The 16,572-nt window shown below is 43.9% G+C and overlaps 1 protein-coding gene across 3 annotated transcripts in view; it reads left to right on the top strand.

Annotated features, from left to right (window-relative positions):
- sema4ab (sema domain, immunoglobulin domain (Ig), transmembrane domain (TM) and short cytoplasmic domain, (semaphorin) 4Ab) overlaps positions 1-16,572 on the top strand; it is a 126,163-nt gene that overhangs the window by 11,257 nt on the left and 98,334 nt on the right. The window contains exon 1 of one of the 3 annotated variants that reach the window (XM_060904561.1): positions 6,082-6,267. The exons of the other annotated variants lie outside the window; for them this stretch is intronic. The gene's annotated coding sequence lies outside the window, so the exon portion shown is untranslated. Of the gene's footprint in view, positions 1-6,081; positions 6,268-16,572 lie in introns of those variants that run through there. 3 annotated transcript variants of the gene reach the window in all.

The raw sequence follows: 16,572 nt of genomic DNA, 5'->3' as shown, positions 1-16,572 counted from the left end.
TCAACAAGGACACGTGGATGTGATGGTCGGGGTGCACATACTTTTTGTTTAGCGTGTAGGTAAAAATTGGCAGTCCAAAAAAAAAAGACAAATAGACAATCACGTTTCAGGACTTGTAGCTTGATGTTTAAGTAAAAGGGGATGTTCTATCCTTCTAGCTTTTAATATTAAATGTTTGATGTTTGGATTGTACGCAAGTCGTGAAATTTATTCTGACAGATGTTGTATGAACTTGGAAGCTTAGACATGGTAGCCGTGGGGTCTTAAAAGTCTTAAAGTCTTTAATATTCCAAAATTAAGGCCTTAAAAAGTCTTAAATGGCTTTGCCCAAGTCTTAATTTTTTAAACAAAGGTCTTAAATTTACTCATACTATTCTACAATGTGAAAACGCGGGTTTTGCGTAACATCAGTGAATTTCTTGGAGTATGCGCAAAGAAAGAAACAATATTGATACATTTTTGCGCCGGCGCAGTCGTCGGAGTCCGTGGTGGAGAGGAGACTCCGCGAATCGCAGCATGGGGAAGTGTCGTTTTAATCAGCAGTGGCTTTCAGATGAAAGATATCGTGATTGGGTGAGGGAGGTTCCTGGAAGCGACGTTGAAGCAAGATGCTGTGTTTGTCGAAAGACCTTCAAGTTGTCCACTATAGGTCATTTCACTTTAGAGTCTCGCATGAAGAGCTCAAAGCACATTGCATCTGCCCTCCACCGCCACCAGCCCATCGCTCAGTTCTGCACGGTTCAATCTCCGAATGCACCTGGAGTTGGCACTAGCACCACTGTCGAATGTCAGCAGCATCAGCCAAGCCAGACATCATCGGCAAGGCTAGCAGCAACGCAAGGGCCGAGCAGTGGCATGATGGGTGTCGGTGGAACCCCGACACTTCGGGCAGATGTGTTCTAGATTTTAAAAACAATTACGGAACACCACTCGTACAGCTTGAATGAGGGCATAAGCGAACTCTTTAAGGCTGTGTTCCCAGACTCGGAAGTCGCTACAACATTCTCCTGTGGAAAAAACAAAACGCCTTACATAACAAAATTCGGTCTTGCTTGTCTTGAATGTGAAGATTTGACAAGCAATGCACATAATGACTTAAAGTGCTGATGACACGAACATGACTCTATGCAATTTCTTAAATAAACTATACAACATGGCAAACGTTAGATTTCTGTTATAATTACGTGAAAAGAAGCTGTTGTTACGCAAATATCCAACTTTTAATTGCACAGCGCAAGAAAACTGGGTCCGTGGCTCGCGGCCATGTTGTGACGTCAGCGGGAGAACACGCTGCAGTTCACTGGCTGTTCTACTCTGGTTCTACTCAATGGAAATGGCGCATGAAAACGCCGGTGAACTCTCTAGTGCTAGCTCTTCCTCTTCTGGGAGTCTAGAATTGTGTTGATCTCTTCCGAATAGAATCTATGATAGCCTACCCTCTTTACCCTTTGCCTCTCGTTGCTAGGCGGCAGTTACATGAAAGCCGCAAGCTTTCACAAGCAAATACATGACTGATATCACGCCGACTTTATGATTACATTTATGATTATCATGTAGAATCTATAGCTCTACGTACCTTTATCTTATGTCGTTTCACAACACGTTCTGACAGGAGGACTGTCTTTGGATCCGGCATAGCTACTAGTAGACCCCTTCCGGAATACTGGCAGTGTTGCCAGATTGGGAGGAATCCTGCCCAGTTGGGCGGTTTCAAGTGCATTTTGGTGGGTTTTGAACATATTTTGGGCTGGAAAACTTCAGCAGTATCTGGCAACAGATACTGCTGACGTTTTCCAGCCCAAAATATGTTCAAAACCCACCAAAATGCACTTGAAACCGCTCAACTGGGCGGGAAACCTCCCAATCTGGCAACACTGTGTAGGCACTGCTGATGGTAGTAACACACGTTTGTGCTGAATTGAACACCCAAGAGATTCTTTTAAGCTGGGAAGGGTGTCAAAACAATCCAAATCGAAGTGTTCATCGCACAGGACGGATGTTGGTGAGGGCTCCTACTTGTCACGAGTGCGCCTGACTTGCTTCACCCACTTCGCATGCAGCTCGGGATCTCTGGGAAACTTGAATAAACTTACCCCATCCTTGTGGGTTTTGGACCAAAAGCCGGCAATACAACGCGAAGGCATAATAACTAATGTATATATGTGTGTGTGTGTGTATAATAATACTAATAATGACAAACTGAACACCTGCCGCATCAACAACAAACTGGTAAGTTAGGAGGAAGGTTCTTTCGCTGATGTCATATAGCTCCTCCTTCGTCTCCTGGGTGCTGCAGCCCCGTCAAATTTGCCCAAATAGCCGCGTTTTTTATCATAACTTGTAAAATAGGCGCCTTCGTGAATTAATATATGGATCATCGGGAATTACTTTTTATGTTATAAAACATCGCCAAAGACGTCAAAAACGTGTCATCAGCACTTTAAATATATAACTTTTTATAATAAAAGTATTTTTACTTGAAACATTTGTCATTATTGGGAATTTGATCTGGTGTTCTACGACCGCATAATGGGTGCAATGTAGGTCTTAATTCTCACTTAAGTGGTCTTAAAAAGGTCTTATATTTATGGTGGTCAAACCTGGGGAAACCCTGTTAGAGGGAATTATTTGAGACGCCTGCAGTGTTTGACAGTGTGTTAAACTGGATTTAAATCAACGCATGTTCCTCGGTGTGTGTACGCGTCACTCTGTTTCCTTAATAAACCCTGTGATTTATTAGCTACAGTAGTACCAGTGTGTGTCAGTGGGTCATGCAGGAGAAGCAAGTTTGGAAGGTTTGTCAAACTAATGAGGAGCCTGGACCTGCTGATGGATCGTGGAGCATTAACAGGTTAAGCTCATGGTGTATAAATGTGTAAAAGGTGAGCCGTGCTGAGCGAGTTGCACATATACCAGATGTTGTGTGAAAACATTGCGTAAGACTCAATAAGAGCCAGCTGTGCTCATCATGCTTCCATCCGCCTTCCCTTTTCCTTCCCGTCGCTCATGACATTTTTCTCAGTATTTCTCATTTCGTGTTCTGTCAGGATCTCGAAACGACTTTGTTTGCACATGTTTTCTTTTGGCCCTCGTTCCACATGCAAGTCATCACGTAACACCGCCGGTCGTCTTGCTTTGATTCTGGGCTCATTTAAAGTGCAGCTGAAGTCGGGACGCGTCCCAAACCTCAGGACCCTGCCCACTTTTTTTCCCCCGGTTTTGTTACTCGCACTGAAACGCCCAGTGGTAGTGAAGACTTGCATGCTAGTGTGAAATGGAGAGAGATTTGTCAGGGGACAGATTATTTTTCTTGCAACCCCTCCCTTCCTGAAGCATTTTCATTCCTCTCTCGACCCTCAGATCTCTCTCTCTCTCTCTCTCTCTCTCTCTCTCGTACTTGACCTGTGAAATCTCATCAGAGACTTGTGCAAAGAAGAAAACAATCCATATGGAGATGGAGTTTTTAGTCTGTTTATGGAATCTTCACATATCCTTTGCCTGAAAGCTTGGCTGCGTTCCAAACTGCGCACTATCACACTAAAGTGCATTGGGGATTAGTCAAAATGTCATTTGTGAAGGGGGTAAAAAACACAAAGTAGTCTATTTATACACACATGCAGTATACTGTTTATGACTACTTTTCATTACAGCTCTTCATTTTCACCGAGGACCTCCTTAAATAGCATGTAACCCACTGAGGGATTGGGCAGGGTGCGGGTTTAGTTAGTGCAGGTGTATGGTTGGAACGAAGGATTAGTTAGTCGAAGGGTTTGGTCACTTTGTGGGTTTGCACTGCAAAAATGATATCTTAGCAAGTGAAAATATCTTGAAAATAGTTGAAGCGATCGAGCATTTCCTATTAGAAGAATACAAGACCCCAATTCTGAGATTAAACCTAGTTCTAGATTGCAACCAACTTATTCTAAGATGTCTTTTCAACTAAAATTATCTGTCCATGCAGCAAGATAACTTCACTAGTGTTAACTGAATTTGAGGAGAAAATTACTTTTCAGTTTTTTGCAGTGTGGGGAGTTTGATCTGTGTGAGGGTTTAGTTAGTGATAGGATTGGGGATATGTTTACTCAGTGGGAGGGTTTGATCGTTAAGGGTTTAATCATTTGGACAGCATGAGGGTTTGTTAGACATAAAGGGTTTTTAATCGAAGGAGGGAGTTTAGTCACTGTGAGGGTTTGGTTGGTTCAAGGGTTTGATCAGTATGAGGGTTTGGTTGGTTCAAGGGTTTGGTCACTGTGAGAGTTTGGTCGGTTTGAGGGTTTGATCAGCTAAAAGGTTTAATCAGAGTGCAAGTTTGGTCGTTACGAGTGTTTAGATACTGTGGGTTTGGGAGTTTGGTCTGTTTGAGGGTTTGGTCAGTGTGAGGGTTTAGTCATTGTGTTGGTTTGGTCAGTGTGAGGGCTTAGTCACTGGTGTAGGTTTGGTTGGTTCAAGGGTTTGGTCAGTGTGAAGGTTTTGTCACTGTGTGGGTTTGGTAGGTTTGAGGGGTTTTACCAATGTCCGGGTTTGGTCACTGTGTGGGTTTAGTCAGTGCATGGGCTTGGTCATCATGTGGGTTTAGTCAATGTCCAGATTTGGTCTGTTTGAGGGTTTGGTCAGTGTCTAGGTTTGGTCGGTTTGAGTGTTTAGTCACTTGTGTAGGTGTGGTCGATTCGAAGGTTTGGTTAGTGTCTGGGTTTGGTTGGTTTGAGGGTTTATTTGGTGCATGAGGGATTAGTTGTTGTGATAATTTGGTCATTATGAGTGTTGAGTTATTGTGTGGGTTTGGCCAGTGTGTGGGTTTAGTAAGTGTCTGGCATGGTCAGTTTGTGGGATTAGTCAGTGTCTGGGTTTGGTCGGTTTGAGGGTTTATTTGGTGTGTGAAGGATTAGTTACTGTGAGAGTTTGGTCATTGTGAGTGAGTCATTGTGTGGGTTTGGTCAGTTTGTCTGTTTGGTCAGTGTCCGTGTTTGGTCGGATTGTGGGTTTAGTCAGTGTCCTGCTTTGCTCTGATTGTGGGTTTAGTCCGTGTCCGGGTTTGGTCAGTTTGTGTGTTTGGTCAGTGTCCGGGTTTGGTCGGTTTGTGGGTTTGATCAGTGTCCGGGTTTGGTCGGTTTGTGGGTTTGGTCAGTGTCCTGGTTTGTTCTGATTGTGGGTTTAGTCAGTGTCCTGGTTTGGTCACTGTCTGGGTTTGGTCGGTGTCTGGGTTTGGTCGGGTCGAGGGTTTGGTCGGTTTGAGGGTTTATTTGGTGCGTGAGGGATTAGTTACTGTGAGAGTTTGGTCATTGTGAGTGAGTCGTTGTGCAGGTTTGGTCGGTGTGTGGGCGGGGAGTTCCAACATGTTATTTTGGCACAAAGGGGACATGCTTTCTATTTACGAAGACAATAGCATTAATACCCTTCATCATGATAAGAACACATCATGAAAGTGGCGTAGCCTTTTCTTAAGAAAGAATTTGAGGGATGATTTTGGTGAATCCATGACTTTTCCCTCTTATTCTCTTATAAGGAGAGACCTGATGCCTATAAAGTGTAAGTGTATCTGTGTAACTGTTAGAGATTTTCTCACCACTCCGTGTTAATGTGCTACTGTTCACTTTGTCAGTGTGTCATGTACGATAAAAGACGAGTGAAAACGCCTCAAAGCAAAAACGCCCGTCACACCCGATTTTTATTAACGGCTCTGTCTCTACCCTCAGGTTTCTCACAGGTTATAGTGTCAAAGCTCTTCTCTGATTGGTCCGTCCTTGGCCTGCACCAGTGCTGTAAAAGTCCGTATAATCTGATTACTGCGTTAACCTTTTTGTGAACTCGGTTTACAAAAGCCAGAGTCCACTCCAAATGTTCGTTCCCTCTGTTATGGGCAATAAATACGACCGTGTAATTGTTTGTTTGTTCAGAATTCTGTCACTTTGCACCAGTGCGGAAGAGTGTTAGTGAACGGAGTCAGTATAATGGAGTTAGCTGTGAGGAGACGACGGTTAGGGCTGCGTGTATTGGGTGTGCATGTGTAACTGGCTGATTGTTTTGCTCTGGTGCACAGCTCCAGGCAATCAACAAAACAAAAGACAAGACAAACAGGACTGAAATCCTTGTCATCACTCGGAGCTGATGGAAGCTTTAGATAGAGTGTTCAGGAGAAGTTTATGAAGGTTCTTGCTAAGAAAAAGATCTGAATAAGCGATGGATGGATGGATGGATAGGAGGATTGAGCTCGGTCAAATCTGTGCACAATGGTTTTATAGCTTGCTGAATTGCGAACAGCTAAAATGGGTAAGTTTAGCAGAGGCATTTCTGCAGGAATGAACAACAGGTTAAGCAAATGTTTTCATCTCGCTCAGAAACAAATGTTTTTATCTGTGATAATGAGTTTCAGCGTTAACCAAGGTTACAGGAAAACACCATTTACTTACAGTCATCTGAAAATAAATAGAACTTTAATATACAGGTCCAGTCAAACGCTTGGACACACCTTCTAATTCAGTGGCTTTTCTTTTTATTTTTATGAATTAAGTCACTTCATGGGCTTAAAGTAATAATAGATGTCGTTTCTCTTTACTTAGTTGAGCGACTCTTGACAATATGGATGACTCCGGTTGTGGAATCGGGCTATTTACTGTATTTTTGGCTCAGCCTATACAGGCGCCTGTCTGTATGTGTGTGTTTTAAAGGTAGACTGCCTTTCAGAGTCTTCAAGTGTAGGTCATAAAAAGAATTTTCCCCAGCACCCAGTTATTTTTGTTTAGTGACCAAAAGCTACTGAATTTGAATCGCAGACTTCTAATTTTATTATTTTTTAATAGAACAATTAATGAATTTATCTCCATGTGGGGCGGCACGGTGGTGTAGTGGTTAGCGCTGTCGCCTCACAGCAAGAAGGTCCTGGGTTCGAGCCCCGTGGCCGGCGAGGGCCTTTCTGTGTGGAGTTTGCATGTTCTCCCCGTGTCCGCGTGGGTTTCCTCCGGGTGCTCCAGTTTCCCCCACAGTCCAAAGACATGCAGGTTAGGTTAACTGGTGACTCTAAATTGACCGTAGGTGTGAATGTGAGTGTGAATGGTTGTCTGTGTCTATGTGTCAGCCCTGTGATGACCTGGTGACTTGTCCAGGGTGTACCCCGCCTTTCGCCCGTAGTCAGCTGGGATAGGCTCCAGCTTGCCCGCGACCCTGTAGAAGGATAAAGCGGCTACAGATAATGAGATGAGATGAGATCTCCATGTGGCCTGAAATTCTCCAATATTTTTTTTTTTTTCCTGCTTCACCATGACCCAATACAAGATACTCCGTCATGCATCACGTGGTGGGCTTTCGCTGTTCACGCAAAGCATTGTGGGATACAAATTTGAAACAGGAGAGAAAAATGGTGGACGTGAGTGTGCGAAGAAAATGCGTTGTGTTCTATACGAAGGAAAGGAAACGCAGGACCAAACTAATAAATATCGGCGCTCAGCGAGCAACTCGGTGTGATCAGCTGTTCGTTTAGCGACAGAATGATGGAACTGTCAGCGCACGCTCAAAGGGAAACCTGCGCATGTAGATGGCAATAATGCAACACTGTGGATGCCAGCTGCTGGAAAACCCAAAAGAAGAAGAAGAAGGTGGTAAACCTGCGCATGCGCACACGGACTTCCTCTGTCTGCTCAACTGCACAAAGCCAGCGATTTTCATGCACGTTATTTTTCTTTAATCCCCTCAAATTAAATAACTTTCCAGCCACAGAATGGTCTGGGTTTTTTTTTTGAGATATTACAGAAATGAGCATATTTCACAATGACCAAATTTCAGAGGGAACTAAATTTCACTGATTTTATGAAATCGAAAGGCCGTCTACATTTAAGAATGTAACTGCTGTGTCGGCTTCACGTAGCAATTCCACAGTCACAGTGTGGCGCCACTGCGTACTCGCTGTATAAGTGCCATATTACATAACCCCAGCTCATGATGTAATCCTCCATGGCTGAGCGGTCTAGAGCACTGTCCAGGAAAGGAGCAGGTTTTGCAACGTCTGTTTGAATCCTGGCACCAACATTATTTCTGAGTGGCCTATTTTTTTTCTATTTATGTACCGTAGCTTCCATCCCCAAATCAGGCAAAGGCTGAGCTCAGACCTACACAGGTCTCTATTTATTATTTGCTATTTACTGTTTGATCTCAAACGCGTTAAGAAGGCAAGAAACTCGTCCGCTAGTTAACTTTTGACGGGAATTGAAAAGCTTTCCAGGTGACTACCTCATGAAGCTGGTTAAGATAATGCTAATAGTGTGCAACGCGTCGTCAAGGTAAACACTGGCTACTTTGAAGAATCTAAAATATGAACATACTTTAACATTCTTTTTGTTTACCACACAATTCCGTATGTTATTTCATAGTTTTGATGTCTTCAGTATTGTTGTACAATATAGAAAATTGTTAAAATACAGAAAACCCTCTGAATGAGTAGAGTGGGGTGTACCAGGGGTTTTTCTAGAAAAATTTAGTATGAGGGCGCTCACCATGGTGGGGGGTGCCAGTTGTCCCCCCCCGCCATGCGAAGCCTTTGAAAAATTGAGGCTCCAATGGGACATTCTGAGGCTATCTGAGAGGGAAATTGTAACAAATTGTCAACATTGAAAAAGAAAGAAGTAATCATCTTCTGCCCCGGACAGTCTTTGGCTTTCTTCCGTTTCGTGCTGCGGGATGACATCTTTAAATGCCCAAGTGTCAACAAAAACAACTCGCGAACTACTTCTGTCAAAAGCTCCCACGCCGGTGGGTGAAAGGTCATTCAGTCTCGAGAAATCTCGCTCTACAAGTCAGCTGACCTTGTATGCAACCCATGTCAAATCTCGCGAGAGCAGCCGCGACAAGTAAACAACATGGCGCCTCAGTCTGGAAAACGCCAATTCGGATCATTTTTGCACCGTCTGGCGGTGTATCTACTATGATTGGAATATTTTTGGAGTAATTATAACGTATTTGATGATCAGACACATTGTCACGTGGTGTTGCTGGGATGTTTTCATGGAGAAAAGATCGTTTTGAGAAAGATTGCATGTTGTGCAGTAGCATATAAGTGCATGGCCTCAGTTACCCCTTTTCCACCAAATCAGTTCCAGGGCTGGTTCGGGGCCGGTGCTGGTTCACAACTCGTTCAACTTGCGAGCCAGCTGAGAACCAGTTTGCTTTTCCATAGCTCGCGGTGCTAAGGGGAGCCACGTCAGTTACGTCGCTGTATACATCAGTTTTGCATAAACCTTGGTGTGAATATCGAAGCAAAAACAACACGGAAGAAGCAGCAGCAGCAGCAACAACAACAACAACAATAATAATGGATGACTTCGCGTTTGTACAGCTGCTGCTTCTCGTTGCTTAAAAATGGCGATCTTTTGTGGTCTTGTTATTGTTGTTGGTCTTAACAACCCCCCCCCCCCCCCCCCCCCCCATCTGACGTAAGCGGTTCTTTCCTCTGGCCCAGCAGAGAGTTGGTGCTAGCCTGGAACCGGTTTTTCTGGCCCCAGTTCAAACTAAGCACTGGCCCTGAACCAGCCCTGGAACTGCTTTGGTGGAAAAGGGGCAAGTGTGACTTGGGGTTCAATCGGCATTTCGGTAAGAGGGCGCAGCACCCCTGTTCCCCGGTTTAGACGAAAGCCTGGGGTGTACAAACTTTTGACTGGTGCTATATTTACACAACATGGAGACACTATTTCATCAGCGCGCATCAAAACAACACCTGCATTGTGGTCTCAGTCCGATGCAAATGTATGAAAGGCTGCACGGTGTACGCAGACGAGAGGTAAACTACATGCGACTCGTCTCCTTGTCGCGTGTTGGTGTGAGCGTCTGGTAAGAAATAACCATTACTCACTTCTTCAGGTCTATTTCAGATCCTTTCAGCATGTTGCACATGAATGGATGGTTTCTACAAATGTTGTTTGACAATGCATGGCTGCAGTGTGTTCTCAGGTTCACATCCCTTTCTTTAAAGGAAATGAAAGCAGGATGTGAACTCGGAAGGAGAATCGAGTCTCTGACGGCTTCTTTTTCTCGAAAGTCGTCATCTCGAAGTTGTCCTACACTGTAAAATAAGTCCTTGTAGGTGTGTTTTTATTGTAGACAGTGTGTGCATGGATGAAATGGGGAAATGAAGTCGTGTAGGTCCAAACGTGAACCGAAATGGTGTTTATAGTTCAACTCCCATCACTCTCTGACTGTGATCCTTATTAACTGTCCTGACAAATGGTTTTCCAGCGATGTTTATTTAACATCATGTTAATGTTAAATTCAGTGGAGATGTTGGAGCAAGTCTAAGCTGGTGAAGTTTTTTGGGTTTCTTCAAGCACTGAAGATGATTTAAAGTGCATATCCTGGACCAATTGCGTATTTTTTTTAATATGAAAGTACTGTACGTCCCTTTACACTCTCATCCAGAAGGGTAATTTTGCACAAGGCCATCTGTCTACAGCAGAAAAAAATAAAATAACAAAACACGTCTGGAAAAATCCCAAGGGAGTCTGGCGCCAGATTCGTGACGTCACCTGCGGAAGCACCAGCTTGCGCGGTTTCAGTGCACAGCCTGTGTAGACCAAGTTTAGCAGCTTGCGATTTTGGATTGAAATATGGAATTGTCACCTGAGCGCAATGTTACTTCACCTTTGGATAAAGAATATAATGAGATGTCGGAATTATTTCTTACCCTGGCAACAGTTAACTTTCGAATTGCTGATTTTCTTGGTCTTTTTCTCGGCTCTGCTTGGTCCTCGGCTTTGAGGGCCTCAGTGGACGCGGCACTTCGCCTTCTGTCGGGGGAGACAAACACGGCTGGCTCCTTTGGTGACGCTGACACAGATGGAGACAGTGTTGCTTTGGGCATTCTAACAGATGGAACTGTGTCTTTTTTCAGATCAAGTTGTCTCGCAAAGCCCATTTCCCACTGCAAATAGTTCTCAAAGTCGTCGGGCCTTGTGAAGTGAGCACCGCAAGTAATGCTGTAGTCTGTAGCATGTTGCCAATTTTCCCGGGTGCCTCGCACGAAGAGCTCCCATTTCTCTCTCATTGTCCGGTCTTTTGGGAAACGATGAGTATTAATCCCATCATGATTGGTGTTGCTATACCCTCCTACGATACATCTGTTAACCATTTTAATAATTACGCGATAACGTTGAAGAAATTTGCAGAAAACCACCAGGTCGTTTTCTCATAAACAAACCAGCGCTGACGTAGGATTCAGAGGGAGGCGTCCCGCACGCGACGTCACGAAAATCAATGTTTGCCGGGAAATCCAAATGCCAAGTTTTTTCAGAGGCGGACCAATTCGCCTCAAATGGCTTGATTTCAACTGAATTTTTCTGGTATTGCGCAAGGTATAAAAAAAAAATTGCAGAGAATGCAGAACGTTACAGATATTTGACCAAAGTTTAATATAAAATTGGAGAATTACATTGATCTTGCTCCTGGATTTACCCGTGATATGCACTTTAAGGGCTGAAATGGCCACGGGGGAGGCATGTTCAGAGCCCTGACTGTCCCTGAGCACATCGGACAGAGTCGGTAATACAGGGGTCGGTAAAAAACACTCAGTGCCCTGACCGTCCCCGAACACATTGGATGGTGTTGGTAATACAGCAGTTGGGGGGAAAAAACACTCGGAGCCCCGACCGTCCCCAAGCACATTGGACAGTGTTGGTAATACAGGGGTCGGTAAAAACGCTCAGGGTCCTGACCGTCCCTGAGCACATCGGACAGTGTCGGTAATACAGGGGTCGATAAAAAACACCAAAGTGAAAGTGCTGTCAGATGGCAAGTGACTGAAGGGAGCCATGTTTCAGGCAGCGTGGCATGTTGAGTCCCTGTGGTGAATGTATGATGATGAACACGGTGTCCTTCTGTGTTCAGTTCATAAATCGATGGGAAATTCAGATTCCTTCACTGTTTTAGGATTCTTCTCGACTCTATTCAATCGTAAATCAAGTTTTGTGTTGAAGTAAAGGCAAAAGGGATCCTAATGCCTCTTTTGGAATAATTCCCTGCTAAAATGACCTTCAACTCAAGCTAACGAGATTTATTTTAGCTTGATGGTGCTCAGGGGCCCAAAATCAAGTCTTTCTTCTAAAAGGCTGGAGTGGAGCCCAAATTTTATATGGAATGGAGAGGCCGAGCTGTATTTGAATTGCGCCAGCTTGGTTGCTATAAATCTGTGTTCAGTCCACTTTGATAAGTTGATGATTACTTGATTTTTGGAGGAAAAAAGTAGGGAATATTTTTCAGAACCCAGCAGGAACCCTGGTATCAGCAGTCGTTTTGTCCCTTTTATCGATGCTTTGATCACTGTTCATGATCAAAACCTAAACGAGGCTTGTTAAGACTTTGTTTTCTGGTGTTTACACGTATTGTTAACTTGGCTGCGGACTTTATTGCTTATTGAAGAGGAATGCATGGCTCAGTGGTGTGCGTGTATGCGTGCGTGTGTGTGTGTGTGCGTGCATGCGTGGGGGGTTTAGAAGACTCTGTGTGTTTTACATGCACATCCAAATCGAGCTACTGTCGGTAATCGAGCTAAGGGTCCCAGCAGGGGTGCCAGAGAAATCCAATCCTACATGCACACAAAGAAATCGAGCTATTGTGTGAGGTACATTGTGCACCCGAGCCACAGGTGGCGCTACACGCCCCATCGTGTTGGTACACTTTCGGTTGTCGTCATGAAGAAGAGCTATTCAAGAGTATAAACAAAGTTATCAGTTCTGTGTTCACAAGAAGAACGACGACGAGGATAGCAACATCGAGATTATATATATATATATATATATATATATATATATATATATATATATATATATATATATATATATATATATATATATATATATATAATTATATGAGCATGCACTCTATCTCCTCATTGCTCCAGAAGTGCACGTTTCTACTACTGTTGTCATGCCGACCAAGGCTGTTGTGTTTCCCGCTTGTGGTCTCGTCACTTCCGGAAGGGGCAGTGCTGAAGTAAGTAGCTGGACTACGTAGCTCGATAGGGTTTACATGCACTAAGTAGCTCGGCTACAATCGTGTAATCTAGGTCGCGTAGCTCGATTACGAGAAATCCAGTTCGGTTTGATTTCAGCCGAGCTAAGGTGTTTCCATGGCATTTAGAACTTCGATTTCAGTCAAGCTACGGCAGAAATTCGATTTTCTCTATGTGCATGTAAACGCACTGACTGACTCCTTGTCGTTAAAGGGCAGGGGACATGAAGTTAGTTTGTTGTATGCAAAAGTGCATCGTAAAAGCTTATTATAGCATGGTTGTGTGTAGCCTGCTGGGGGGTGTGGGTAAATTACCATATGGGCCATTCACATGATGATTTTAAGTCAATTGTTTTTGTTTTGTTTTTTTTTTTTTGCGAATCAGCTGTATGATACGAGCTGAGCTCGCAGCTACTTAAGCTGCATACAGGCATGTGATTTCACTATGGAATGAGCAAGCTAAACAGAGCGCAGAGGAGCTGAAACACCGCGAAGCAAACAGATGCACGGTAGTTACCTCGGAGATAACCATTTCTAGCAAAAAAAAAAACAACCAAAAGGAAGTGTTCTAGGACTACATTCCATCGGAGGCATTGGTGTGTGCAAGGCGCCGTTTCTCTTTCTGATGGGGTAAGTTTATTAATCTAAGGCTGTGTGGTTATTTTTGCATGTAACTGAGAGTGTTGTGGTTTGGTTAAGCCTAGGTCACAACCGGACGTACGATTTTTTGGCCGTGTGATTTTTGGCGTTTCCCAAATCGCTGCTTTTTTTTTTTTTCACGGAGAAAGACGCGCGTTGGCCGTAAGTTTGTCTTGCAACCTGAAAAAAACGTAAGCACCCGTAGAGTTTGTTTGACATGACAAAGAACCTCTGCGGCCGGTCTGCGGCTCGAAAATCAGCACGCCACACGCGCGCTCTCGTGCGTTTCTTGCGTTTTTTGCATGTAGACCAGCCGTAGGAGCACGTACGGCCGGTTGTGACCGAGGCTTAACATGAAACTAGCGTTGTGTTAGTTGTGTCATGATCGTGCTAACTTTCTTACGGTGTGAGTAATTTTTCAACCACAAAACGTTAAAGTATACTTTAGGACTTATTTTTGTACTTCATAATTGTGTGTTGGGCGGCACGGTGGTGTAGTGGTTAGCGCTGTCGCCTCACAGCAAGAAGGTCCTGGGTTCGAGCCCCGGGGCCGGCGAGGGCCTTTCTGTGCGGAGTTTGCATGTTCTCCCCGTGTCCGCGTGGGTTTCCTCCGGGTGCTCCGGTTTCCCCCACAGTCCAAAGACATGCAGGTTAGGTTAACTGGTGACTCTAAATTGAGCGTAGGTGTGAATGTGAGTATGAATGGTTGTCTGTGTCTATGTGTCAGCCCTGTGATGACCTGGCGACTTGTCCAGGGTGTACCCCGCCTTTCGCCCGTAGTCAGCTGGGATAGGCTCCAGCTTGCCTGCGACCCTGTAGAAGGATAAAGCGGCTAGAGATAATGAGATGGGAATGAGAGATAATTGTGTTGGGCATACTTTGCATGGAAGGAAAATTGACGTGGTGATCTTTGTTTACATGAAAGTAGTATCGTGCTAGCTCGTAGGGGGTTGGGCTTTCCTTAATGTCATGCAGATGAGCAGCATTATGTGCCCGCCCTACACCCAGAGTAGCTGAGATGGAAAACTTTGAGGGCGATTTTCTCCCTTTTCTGTTTTAAGAGGTATACACGTTCAAAAGGCCACACATTCTTCAAATATTGTCAGATCTCCACATGGAAGACATCATTGGAAAGCTTAGAAACTGTACTTTCTGAATCTGTCAATAACTCAAAATCCGACATGTGTCCCTGGATTCTGGATTTGGGCGCATATATATATATATATATATATATATATATATATATATATATATATATATATATATATATATATATATATATATATATATAAATTTTTTTTTTTTAGAAATAGTAATTGGTCTCTGGTTATCTGTAGCCACTTTATCCTGTTCTACAGGGTCGCAGGCAAGCTGGAGCCTATCCCAGCTGACTACGGGCGAAAGGCGGGGTACACCCTGGACAAGTCGCCAGGTCATCACAGGGCTTCTCTGGTTGCTGTATTATGATTTTGATTTTTAAAAAAAAAAAAATTTTTTTTCTACTCTTCCTGCTCTAATCTGAACCTTCCAAAGCCATGTGTGCTTGTATAAACCCTAACATGAAGCAACAGGTAGCACAGAAATTTGCCGCTCCAGAAGTTTCCTCCAATCAGCATCAAGACACGAATCACGACTCCAAACTTCACCGTGGCACTTGAAGACCAAACGGCTATAAATCTGCCTCGTCATGGAATTCCTAACGACGTGTCCTGAGGTGACTGAAACAGAACCTTCAGGAGGAGTTTGTCGGCGTAGGCTGTGGGGTTGTTTTTCGGGTGGTGTTTGTGCTGTTGAAAGTCTGGAGGAGTACAGATGTCGGAGTTGAAGAGTTCTTCTCAACATCCCATAATACTCCGAGTTCCAAGAAACACAGCGGACCGAAGTGTCCCTCTGGCTTTTATAAACGCAGGGCTTCGAGCTCTCGTTCTTTCACAGGATGACACATGGCCTCGTTTTTAAGATGAACTTCAGACAAAACGCTTCCATCTGTTTTTGTTAAAAACCCTTTAACTGTGTTTTTAATCTGCGGCTGTTTTGCAAACGCATGACCTCTCTGTCTGTGATGCTCTTCCGAGCACGGCCATGACGTTAACAGCCGTTGTGTATGATAAACACGGAGAAGAACATTCTGCAATGTTGAGTAGACTTAAATCAAACAACGTGAAATTTTTCAAAGCCTCTCTGCATGGTTTATTTCTTGACGCTCGTTTCCTCACAGCCGTGTTCTCTTTCAGCTCAGAACAACAACGGGGTAAACACTGATAGTGACCATGATTTTAATGGAATCGGATAACAGTTTGATGTATCAAGCTTGAAATATCAGGATCACAGCTCGAACCCTCCGAGCTCAGACACTGCGTTCGGTCGAGGAGGATGTTTTCCAATAGGTTCTTTTTTTTTTTTTTTCTTTTCACACCTGAACGATTTCTTGCTCTGCACACTTGTGTAAACATCATTTATTGTACAGTTCAATAGCAGTTCTGAGCATCTTTTGTTACTTGTAGATAATCTAAACCTACCGCGGATGGATATCAAGATCGATAAGTTCTTATGTGCGATAATATGGGATGGTAACTCTGTAGTAATGATGTAAAGTGAAGGCGCTGGTTCACTGCTGTCCACCAGGCAGCCAGCAGAGTCGCACCATAATAAAATGTCATGGTGGTGGTGTTTCTGGTGTCAAAGTAAGGAATAAATATGTATTTGTAACTGCGACGCTCATTATTATCTCATTATTGGTGTCACTGTCACGAGACAATGCAGCGATTTTATTGGCGTGAAATACACAACACAATTGAGTGGTTCATTCACAGTGATGTGTATATATGTTATTTACCAGCTGTGAAGTCTGTATCGTGAAATACCGTGACCGAGGTCTTGAAAGTACTGACTGAGGCCTCTGGGCTGAGGTCACGGTATTTCACGATACGGACTGACCTTAAGCTGGTA

The sequence above is a fragment of the Neoarius graeffei genome, chromosome 22 (genome assembly GCF_027579695.1).
Source record: "Neoarius graeffei isolate fNeoGra1 chromosome 22, fNeoGra1.pri, whole genome shotgun sequence".
In the NCBI taxonomy this organism is placed as follows: domain Eukaryota; kingdom Metazoa; phylum Chordata; class Actinopteri; order Siluriformes; family Ariidae; genus Neoarius; species Neoarius graeffei.
Note: the sequence above shows the minus strand (reverse complement) of the source record. Positions and strands in the feature narration are given on the sequence as shown.